The following is an 11,167-nucleotide window of genomic DNA, read 5'->3' on the forward strand; positions in this document are numbered from 1 at the left end:
GCGTGAATTATCATCAATGATAGTCAACATGTAACGAGCACCACCATGTGAAGGTATACGTGACGGCCCCCACAAATCAGCATGAACATAATCAAGAATATTTTCGGTATTATGAACAGCAGAACTGAATTTTACCCTTTTATGCTTACCGAAAACACAGTGCTCACAGAAATCAAGAGTATCAGCATGGCAGCCATCAAGAAGGCCTCTCTTGCTCAATTCTGCCAAACCAGGTGCACTCATATGGCCAAGGCGCATATGCCAAATTTTAGTAGTCTCAGAATCAGATGCAACAACAGCATTAGCAGAGCCAGAACTACCTCGAAGCACATATAAGTTTTCAGCTTTCAAATCACCTTTAATAACCACAAGAGAGCCTTTTGTTACCTTCATGACACCGTCACCGGCGGTATACTTGTAGCCCTTTGTGTCCAGAGTACTCAGAGAGATGAGGTTCCTGGACATGGATGGAACATGTCGTACTTCAGTCAATGTGCGTACAATCCCATCGAACATCTTGATCTGCACGGTGCCCATGCCAACAACAGTGCAAGGGGAATTATCACCCATCCGAAGAGTACCTCCGTTCTGCACAACTTCATAGGTACTAAACAGAGATTTTTTAGTGCAAACATGATATGAGCAAGCAGAATCGAGGATCCATTGGGCATCATCAGCAGCACAACCAGCAAAGGCAATAAGAACATCACCATTATCAGAATTATTTTCGGATGCAACAGAGACAGTACCTCCAGTCTTACCCTTCTCCTTGTTCCTCTTCTCCTTGTTCTGCAGTTTGTAACAGTTCTCAATTACATGGTTCGTCTTCTTCCAGTATTTGCAAAATAATTCATCGGATGGCCCCCTTGACTTGGAGCGACCCCTCTGGTTCTTCCCCTTTCCTTTGCCACCTGAGTTGGACTTTTTCTGATCAGTGCGGCCACGGACATACAAAGCTTCTCCACTCGAGCCAGCAGCATCTTCCGAGTTAACCATCTGTCTCATTTTTTCTTTCGCAGTCAAAGCTTCATACACTTCAGCCACGGTTAGAGTATCACGACTGTATAGGATGGTATCTCGAAAATTGCTAAACGATGCAGGGAGGGAACACAGGAGAAGAAGAGCTAGGTCTTCATCATCAAACTTTACCTCCATAGACGTCAGATCGGCCACGATCTCCTTAAACACCGATATGTGCGTCAGAACGGATCCTCCTTCCTGCAACTTGTGGGAGAACAACTTCATTTTGACATGCATCTTGCTGGTCAGATCCTTTGACATACAGATCGACTCCAGCTTCAACCAGAGAGCAGCGACAGTCTTCTCTGCCAGAACCTCCTGCAGAATATTGTTAGACAGATGAAGGTGCATATGTGCGAGCGCCTTACGATCCTTGCTCCTCTCCTCATCTGTCCACGTCCTGGCATCCTTGTTGCCAAATCCATCTAGGGCATCATCCAGGTCGCGATCAGATTGCGAGAGAATTGCCCGCATCTTCACCTGCCACAGCGAGAAACGCGTGTCGAGATCCAGCAGCGGAAGATCGTACTTCATTGTCGTCGACATCCGTGCGCCGGCAGGAAACCCTAGCACACCGATCACCAAACAACCAAAGCTCCGATACCACTTGTTATAAATAAATGCGACACAAATAGGATCAATCACAGAGTAGACACGGATTTAACGTGGAAAACCCCTCCAAAGTGAAGGGGAAAAAACCACGGGCGCCGGCCGGCAACTTCTCACTATTTTTTGGTGGTTACAGATCGCAGGAGATTTACAATAGAGATAGATATCTCCTGCGGCTTACAAAGATATTTATAGAGGTGAAACCCTAAAACGATCCGTACCGGCTAGCAGATTGTATATATAACCGTACAAAACACACTATATACTGCACTCTTTATGGTGTGGACTGTGGAGATTAGAATAAGACACGTAGATGAGCAAGCTACCCAAGAAAGCACGAACTTTCTAGCCAGAAGTGCACTAATCTTTCTTCATGGCAAATGACAAAACAAAGATTCTACATATAGAATCGGTGCAATTGGTCGATGTAATACCATCTTTTTGTTGGAGTTGGAACCTATCGCCCCTCCAGCGGCCAGCGAGATCCTTTGCAGTTACGTCCGGTGGACGTAGCTACAACTGGCTCCACATGTCAGCCGCCAGACGAATGAGTTCCCTCCAGCGGCGATCGACAAGGCCTTTTGCCCTTCTTATTAGGCGATATATCCTCCAAGGACCCGATGCAAAGCAAGTTGATTTTAAAACAAATAAATAAATTAGGTTTATGTTGCTTATTGATGGACGGCAGACATTTTTTTTTACAAATTTTCAGTTCCATAATATAGTTTTGAAGTTTTGAATATTTTTAAATATAAAAATAAAAAAAAACTGCCGTAAAATGGAGTATGGTCATAAGGTCTACATACCTAGGTTTGACTGTGGAGCATGCGTTTTCCTCATTATCGCTACTAGTGTTTGACAAATTTCGCTCTTGTCCTGGACTTCTCGTGATGCTAGCTGGTTCCGCATGTCCTGGGACTGCGGCCTCACTTGCGTGCTCATGGTGCTTAAGACGCTGGGTATTGATCGTTGCGACAGCATTGCCGACCTCGACCTCGACCTCGAGAGGCTCTGCCACACCACGAGGTTATCTCTCTAGGACTGGAACATTACAGTTTTACGTGCAATTAACTGTACGGCAGAACTAAAGAAATGGATGTCAGCTTGATTTGGTGGCCCTAAGCATGGCACATTCAAAAGGTAGAAGGAAAAAAAATGTAGTAGTACAGAGCTAAATGACTGTTGTCCAATGATCATAAGAGAATATTTGGTCCTGAATAGTCATAAGATCAGAAAAATGCAATATCTTCTTCATTCAAAACAAATACAGGTATACTTACAAGAACAAAAGCTACATGAATATGGCTACCTTAATTGTTCTATTTAAGCATTATGCATGTCAACTCAACAATAAACGAATACAGAATACTCACTTCGGTTGTTGACAGACACACATGACATGTTGTGGGCTAGCTGAAACTTGTACTTCAATAATGTCTTCAAATTTCAACCAGTAGTACAAGCCTGAGAAACTAATGCTGTTTAACGCTTCTGTTTGCAGGATTTGGACGGTTGAGTTAGCATATCTGTTAAACAAGATTTCAGTCAGTTATTGTTTATGAAGTTGACATTAGTAATATTCTAAAAAAAATTGTCATTTTGCAGGAGCAATTGCAAGATGATATCTATCAATCGAGTGGATGAGCTATCTGGGAAGGCATTTGATGCTGAAATCAGTGTTCAAGTATGCTCGAAACAGATAGCAACATCTTCTGCACTACATGTACATCATATATTGGTTTTCAAACTATTCCACCCCCCCCCCCCCCCCCACACACACACACACAATTTATGGCTTTCCCACAGTGCAGGTCCATCACCGCATATGACATTGCTTTGCTATCTGGGCACTGCATTGCTATTGTTTTAGTGGACAAATCAAAGCTACAGTAAGTATTTTTTCCTTAATTTGTTGCTGTTGCTAGAGTGATATGTAGCTCCTTTTTGTTTCACTCTTTCTCCATGAACAGCTGATTCCATAGAAACAAGATGGATTTGGTTCTAAATTGTTAAGCTTTTAAAGCGGGTTCGCTCTTTCGAAGCAGCAGTGTGGATGCAGTATATGGGAAAAGACTACAATTCTTGAACTTTACTTACAGCCTTACAGAGGGGGGTTTTCTTTCTTTCTTTCTTTCATATGATAAACATCTATCCATGCGTCCAAATGCGCATGTACTACAAATAAGCAACTCATTAGTTTAGTTTATTTACATTTGGTTTTTTCAGCTGAGAAATAATCTTGAATGCAGTTTGCCTTGATGTGCAACAGCTCAACGAGGAATCAGACTACATGGGTAAGTAGCCCTTATGCAGTTTCCAGGTTGTTGGGAGGTGAATGACATGCGTTTTTGTGGTTTTGATTATTTGCTTATCTTGTATTTGCAAAGCACCAGCGCCACTCCTGCGTGTGTGGCTGTGCGTGCCTGACAGCAACAGCCAATACCGGCATGCAAACTGGCCGTGCAGAAGATGACGATCGACGATCGTAAGCTGCAGAAGATGACGATGGTACAGAAACGCAGGCCCACTCGTTATTAGTGATATACATGAGAAGAAGCACTCTGAAAGAAGCACTCTGCACCGTACTGGAGTTGACCCTACTAGCAGGCTGAGATGTGCAGGCCCAAAGCATCCAGCCCACGAAAACACTCAGAAATGGGGAGCAGGTAGTGCCGATCCGTCTCTTGGCATCCCAGGGCTCACCGGTGAGGTGGCGGCGCGCAGTTCGCCGGTGCAGATCTTGCTGGCGCAAAGCTCTCCGACGGCTGTAGTAGAAGCGCACCTCACGCGGCCGTAGCGTTCGTCCGTCCGGACGCACGGACGTACAGGTACAGCAGGACCAACAATACCGATTTTTTTTTCCAAACCATCATCACATGCACAACGTACGGGGCCACGAATAAATCGGCAGGGTTCCTAAAGATTTCAAAGGGCCAACCTGTTGTTTCTCTGTCATTTTTCTCGTACGAGGAGTGCGTGTTTGATACCCCACATGATTAGTACTGTGGACGGGAATTCGGATCTGACTTTTATTACGACTTTGTTTGTTCGCGATTAATATTTTGGCCTCTTGTTAGCTGTTGCTATTCCTGATGGCGTACACTGACAGTGGCGCAGTACACGTTAGTGTAGAACATTTACTCTATGCTATTACAACACAACATAATGGGATGTACCCTTAAACCTCGTTTGTTTCGTTGGAATTGAATTTTATTCTAATAATTATAATTTACACAAACTAATTGAGTTAATATATATATATATATATATATATATATATATATATATGTAATGTATTTATATATTATACTAAACCAGATAGATAGTTATACACTATATTTATGTTATAGAGAAATAAGTAGAAGAGTGTGCTATAAATTGTATATTAGAAAAGTAGCATTTAAATCTATAGAATTAATTTTCATCTCTCACCTCATGAATTTGAGATAAGCTTATATATATACTTTGGAAAGTTGTGGAATGTCACATTCTAAAAAAATAATCTATTGTATTAGTTAAATTCCAATTCCTTAAAATGAAAGGAAACAAACGGGTTCTTATTGATTTTGTTTATATAAGTATATAATGCTTGTTTTCATGTTTTGGCTTCGTGGTCCTTTTTACTGCCTATTATATGTATCTTCATATCTAGTACTAGACAGTCTTTCAGTTACGTATAGAATTTTAGTTTCAAATTTATAATAAATTAGTGCAACGATGGTATCATGTTTTTTCTTAAGAAAGCTAAAGTCAGACTTTCTCCTATTATCTAAAAATATGTACTCTTCTATCTCGATCGACCATACAATTATTGTCATCCACGAGTACCATATAATAGGGTGTGTTGGTTCAACACTATTGGATGATGCCGAGCTATAATTGTCCTTCATGTTGAGGCGGGATCGTTTGTTCCCATTGTCGGAGTTGGAGTAATCGTGCCTAGAGCAGCATAACATCATGTGAGTCGCTTGGTCGGGCTGCGGACAAGCGTTGTAACTGTCTTTAAAGAAGGTGACTCTTTGGTTGCTCATGGATCGATCCTTGAGCTGCTTGGCGCTATTGTGGCGAGGATGCTCAACAGTGGAGTTGTGTGTGACCTTGGCTCTATTTGGCCCCAAGAGGTCAATCGCCGTTGCTCTCAATAATGTCAACAAAGTACATTAACCGCGTGTGCACGTATAAATATACGAACTCACAAAATGTCTTGATTTACAAAAAATGTAAAATTCATAAAGGTATATGTGTACTTGCAAGCCTTTAATCCTCTGTCTTAGTCCAATCCCATCGTCGTTGGAACTGTGATGCAACGAAGAACACAAACTGGTTGTAGGCCGCATGTCTTGGAAGGATGAAAAGGAGCACAAACACCATATGCGAGAGAATCATAGGGGGAGGGAACATAGGAGGAACGCCATAAGTTAAAGCACATAGAGCAGTACTGTCGGGTACCGTAATTAGGGGTACCCCCAATACTCCTAAACGCGGCCGGAAAACATCTTCAGAACAAACCATAAACAGCTGATAAAGCGCGGTTCAAGTCAGGACCTCGTCTACCAAGGGACGCGACCTCATCCGAGCCCAGCCTCGGCCTCGGGCGGGAACAGAAGTCCCGGGCGGATTCACGCCTCGCCCGAGGGCCTCCTCAGGTAGTGAGCGCACCCTCGGCTCGCCTGAAGCCCAGCTTGAGCAGACTTCGTTGTGCAGCGACCTCGACCGGATCGCCCTACCAACCGACCGTATCGCATGCGCATTCAATGCGGGGATCGCCTGACACCTTATCCTGACACGCGTGCCTCAGTCGGTAAGGTCGAAGTGACTGCAGTCACTTCGCCCCTTTACTGACCGATCTGACAGGAAAACAGCGCTATTCACCCCGTTCCGACTGTCGTGCCAACCACCAGGGTAAAACTGAGTCACGATCTTCCATGAGTTCGGCCTCGGGCCCAACACGGAGCTCCGCCTCGCTCGACCTCCGGCCTCGGCCTCAGCCTCGGCCTCGGGAAAAGGTCTCCGCCTCGCCCGACCTCAGGCCTCGGCCTTGGCCTCAGCCTTGGCCTCGGGAGAAGGTCTCCGCCTCGCCCGACCCCAGGCCTCGGCCTCGGCCTCAGGAGAAGTCTTTGCCTCGCCCGACCTCAGCCTCGGACCGACTACTCTACAGGGGATGCATCATTACCCTACTCCTAGCTAGCTACCTCAGGCTATGAAGGAACAAGACCGGTGTCCCATCTAAGGTTACTCCGGCAACGGGTAATGATGGTTCCCCGCGTGCGCCCATGACGTCGGTTGCTCTCAAACCCCCTACGGAAGCAAGCAAATGTCAGCAGGATCCATGCCGCACCGCCAGCTATGCTTCTACAGGGCTCAAGGCACTTCTCCGATGGCCACGTTAGCTTGTGTACAGGGCTCAAGGCGCTCCTCCGCCAGCCACGTTAGCACATAGCTACACCCCCATTGTACAGCTGGGCATCTCCTTGTATCTATAAAAGGGGATGTCCAAGGCCTCCCTAAAGGGAGGTGAAAAAGAGACAGGTGGACGTGGACACACACAGACACGTTGACAGCGGGAGGCGGGGCAGACGAGACAGGCGGAGACGGACGCACGCAGGGACTCTCTCTCTCTCTCTCTCTCGCTCTCGCCCTCGCTCTCTCTTGACGCTTGTAACCCCTACTACGAGCACCCCGGTGCGAGATAACATAAGCCCCATTTCCCACTTGTGTTCCATCTTGCATCAACCCATCTGGGCAGGGACACGCAGCAACAAATTTACTGGTCGGTTGACGGTCCTCGCGGGTCCGAAACGCCGACAGTTGGCGCCAGGTAGGGGCTCGCTGCGTGTTTACGAATACTTTCTCGTTGAGTTCTAGATGGGTAGCCTTCAGCAGCCTCTTCAGCCCGGGACGGTGCTCCGCTTTAGGAGTCTCGAGTTCATGTCCCGCGACGGCAGCTACGACATGGTACTCCTTCCCTCGCAGCGCGATAGCAACGACGGTCGTCGGCTCGCCCGGCGGTGGCGAACTCGACGACAGCTTCCCACCGTGGCAGAAGAGGAACACCCGGGTTTGCCCCGCCACCCTCCTCGCCAGAGGAGGAGACGGGGCAACCGTGGCCATGCAGGAGGCGGCACCTCGTCGGCTGTCCGGCCAGAGCGAGTCGACGACGCCGGCACCCCTGCGGGGGCCATGTCGGGTGTTGTCCTCGCACCTGAGACAACGACGGGTGTCGCTTCCCCGCAATGCGCCAACCCCAAGCGGACTGGTGATGCCAGCACCCTTGCGAAGGACTTGCTGGGCGTTGGCCTCCTACCTGAGATAACGGTGCAGTCCGTCCCCGACGCGACTTCCCCACCGTCCATCGACCAAGAGGTACCGTCCGTTTTCCACCCTGTCCCTTTTAGATTCAGCTTCGATCCACCAAGCGACCCCACTTCGGTAAGCGCTTTCGTAAAGGCATATCCTAACCTTCTGGGGTACCATATGTGGTCATCTTGGGACCGACTGACGGCTGTCTCAACCTCCGGACTCGCGGGTTCCGAGGAAGACGACGACTCCGACTTCGGTTGGGATTTCTCCGGACTCCGTGATCCCAGTGCCATGCGAGACTTCATGTCCGCATGTGACTACTGCCTCTCCGGCGATTCTGACGATGACCACAGCCTTGGCGACGAGGGTTACGACCCAAGTCGCGAGTGTTTCCACATCGATCAGAGGGATCACGACGGAGACAACCACCTCGGCATGCCGGAAGATGACAACGCCCCTGTGCCTGCGTCTCGCATTGACATCCTACGGGAGCTAGCTGTGGTCCCAGTCCCTGCGGGGGGTCAGGACACACAGCTCGAGCAATTCCGCGAGATGCAGGTCAGGCTCGACGAAGAAGCGGGGTGGCTTGTGCAGCTCCGACAAAACATCGAGAAGGAATGGGCAGGCCGAGCACTCGCCGGAGGAGCGCGTCATCGGGCCCGGGACGTCCAGCGTCGTATCGTTGACGGTGCCAGGACAGGGCTGCCCCCGGCCTCCAGCGAGGTCGGCCAGAATCTAGCTGCAGCAGCGATGCTGCTTCGAACGATGCCGGAGCCATCCACCACTGAGGGGCGGCGTATCCAGGGCGAACTCAAGGATCTCCTAGAAGATGCCGCAGTCCGACGAGCCGAGAGCTCTGCCTCCCGAAGGCAAGGATGCCCCTCGGAGCATCGCGCAACGCCCTCACAACGCATACGGGAGGCCTCGGTCCGCACCGAGCGCACACGGGACGGGACGCCTGCAGCCCCGGATCGCCTCGGCGACGAGCAGCACCGCCGTGACCATCGAGCCCGCCTCGAAGAGAGGGTGCGCCGAGGCTACCACCCCAGGCGCGGAGGACGCTACGACAGTGAGGAGGACCGGAGCCCCTCGCCCGAACCGCCAGGTCCGCGAGTCTTCAGCCGGGACATACGACGGGCGCTGTTCCCAGCCCGGTTCCGACCCCCGACTACCATCACCAAGTACTCAGGGGAGAAAAGGCCGGAGTTGTGGCTCGCGGATTACCGGCTGGCATGCTAGTTGGGAGGGACGAATGACGACAACCTCATCATCCGCAACCTCCCCCTCTTCCTCTCCAATGTTGCCCGGGCATGGCTGGAGCATCTGCCTCCTGCGCAGATCTCCGATTGGGGACGACCTGGTCAAGGCCTTCGCTGGCAACTTCCAAGGTACGTACGTGCGCCCTGGGAACTCATGGGATCTCCGAAGTTGTCGCCAGTAGCCAGAGGAATCCCTGCGAGAGTACATCCAACGGTTTTCGAAGCAGCGCACCGAGCTACCCAACATCACCGACTCGGACGTCATCGGGGCATTCCTCGCCGGCACCACGTGCCGGGACCTGGTGAGCAAACTGGGGCGCAAGACTCCCACCAAGGCGAGCGAATTGATGGACATCGCCACCAAGTTCGCCTCTAGTCAGGAGGCGGTCGAAGCCATCTTCCGGAAGGACAAGCAGCCTCAAGGGAGGACAAGGCCCCCGAGGCGTCCGTCCAGCGTGGCTCAAAAAAGAAGGCCAAGAAGAAGGCGCAAGCAAAGCGCGACGCCATTGACGTAGATCTTGTCGCTGCGACCGAGCACAGGAATCCTCGGAAGCCTCCCGGAGGAGTCAACACGTTTGACAAAATGCTTAAGGACTCGTGCCCCTATCACAGGGGTCTCGTCAAGCACACCCTTGAGGAGTGCGACATGCTCCGGCGTTACTTCATCAAGGCGGGACCCTCGGCAGAAGGTGGCAAGGACCAAGACGACAACAAGAAGGGGGCGACAAGGATGAGGAGTTCCCGGAGGTTCGCGACTGCTTCATGATCTACGGCGGACAGGTGGCGAACGCCTCGGCTCGGCACCGCAAGCAAGAGCGCTGGGAGGTCTACTCGGTGAAGGTAGCGGCGCCGGTCTACCTAGACTGGTCCGACAAGCCCATCACCTTTGACCAAGGCGACCACCCCGACTATGTGCTAAGCCCAGGAAGGTACCCGCTCGTCGTCGACCCCGTCATCGGCAATGCTAGGCTCACCAAGGTCCTCATGGACGGAGGCAGCAGCCTCAACATCATCTACGCCGAGACCCTAGGGCTCTTGGGGATCGATCTGTCCATGTTCCGGGCCGGTGCAGCGCCTTTTCACGGGATCGTCCCCGGTAAGCGTGTCCTGCCCCTTGGGCAACTTGACTTGCCCGTCTGCTTCGGAACTCCCTCCAACTTCCGAAAGGAAACCCTCACTTTCGAGGTGGTCGGGTTCCGAGGAACCTACCACGCGGTGCTGGGAAGACCGTGCTACGCCAAGTTCATGGTCGTCCCCAACTACACGTACCTCAAGCTCAAGATGTCGGGCCCCAACGAAACCATCACCGTCGGATCCATGTACCGCCACGCTTACAAGTGTGACGTGGAATGCGTGGAGTACGCTGAGGCCATCGCCGAGTCTGAGGCCCTCATCGCCGACCTGGATTGCCTCTCCAAGGAGGCGCCTAATGCGAAGCGCCACGGCGGCAATTTCGAACCAGCCGAGGCGGTTAAGACCGTCGCCCTCGACCCCAGCAACGACGCCTGCAAGCAAGTCAGGATCGGCTCCGAGCTCGATCCCAAATAGGAAGCAGTGCTCGTCGACTTTCTCCGCGCAAACGCCGAAATCTTTGCGTGGATTCCCTCGGACATGCCAGGCATACCGAGGGATGTCGCCGAGCACTCGCTGGATATCCGAGCTGGGCCGACCCATGAAGCAGCACTTGCGCCGTTTTGATGAAGAAAAGCGCAGGGCCATAGGCAAGGAGGTCCACAAGCTGATGGCTGCAGGGTTCATCAAAGAGGTATTCCATCCAGAATGGCTAGCTAACTCTGTGCTTGTAAAGAAAAAAGGTGGGAAATGGAGGATGTGCGTAGACTACACTGGTTTAAACAAAGCATGTCCAAAGGTTTCCTACCCTCTGCCTCGCATCGACCAAATTGTGGACTCCACTGCTGGGTGCGAAACCCTGTCATTCCTCGACGCCTATTCAGGTTATCACCAAATCAAGATGAAAG

At 50.6% G+C, this 11,167-nt stretch overlaps 1 pseudogene; it reads left to right on the forward strand.

Annotated features, from left to right (window-relative positions):
• The first annotated feature begins 2,407 nt into the window (after positions 1-2,407).
• On the forward strand, positions 2,408-4,102 carry LOC103637117 (guanylyl cyclase 1-like; annotated as a pseudogene).
• Positions 4,103-11,167: the final 7,065 nt, after the last annotated feature.

Source organism: Zea mays, chromosome 8 (genome assembly GCF_902167145.1).
Source record: "Zea mays cultivar B73 chromosome 8, Zm-B73-REFERENCE-NAM-5.0, whole genome shotgun sequence".
In the NCBI taxonomy this organism is placed as follows: Eukaryota; Viridiplantae; Streptophyta; class Magnoliopsida; order Poales; family Poaceae; genus Zea; species Zea mays.